This window comes from Rhinopithecus roxellana, chromosome 21, assembly GCF_007565055.1.
Source record: "Rhinopithecus roxellana isolate Shanxi Qingling chromosome 21, ASM756505v1, whole genome shotgun sequence".
Taxonomy (NCBI): Eukaryota; Metazoa; Chordata; class Mammalia; order Primates; family Cercopithecidae; genus Rhinopithecus; species Rhinopithecus roxellana.
The window spans coordinates 73,260,900-73,261,535 of NC_044569.1; positions in this window are offsets into that span (position 1 = coordinate 73,260,900).

Consider the following 636-nt stretch of genomic DNA (forward strand, 5'->3'; position numbering starts at 1 on the left):
CATTTCCCCTGCTTGCACTCCTTCTCTCTCCTGCCACTGTGTGAAGAGGTGCTGTCCACCAAGATTGTAAGTTTCCTGAGACCTCCCCAGCCCTGTGGAGCTGTGAGTCAATGAAACCTCTTTCCTTTATAAATTACCCAGTTTTGGTTATTTCTTCATAGCAGTGTGAGAACAGACTAATACAAGAGTCCTAACTGGAAAAAGATCTCTTTCTCCCCACTCAATGCCATAGTGAAGTATAGATAGAGCTTGTCTGTTAGGTGGCTGTTTTGCAAACCAAGGACAAAATGGAAAACTGGCAAGTCATGGGCAATTTTATGTGCTGAGATAATGTAAAGACAATCTCCCCAATGTAGAGCACATTTCTGCAGGGATTGCTGGTTACATACTGTGATAGTTGTTCTTTCTTTCTTAATATCCTGATTATAGTTAAGCATATAGTAGATTTTTTAAAAAGACTTCATCAGACTCTTTTGTGACTCAGCATGGCCATCTGACTAATCTCTGGCCAATGGGATTTAAGCAGCTTCTCCAAGTAATTTCCTTAAATGACAGCAAGCATGTGCCCTTTGTCCTTTTTTCTTTGTCCTTTCCTTCATCGTGGTGCCCAAAATGTGGGTATGATGGCTGGAATTC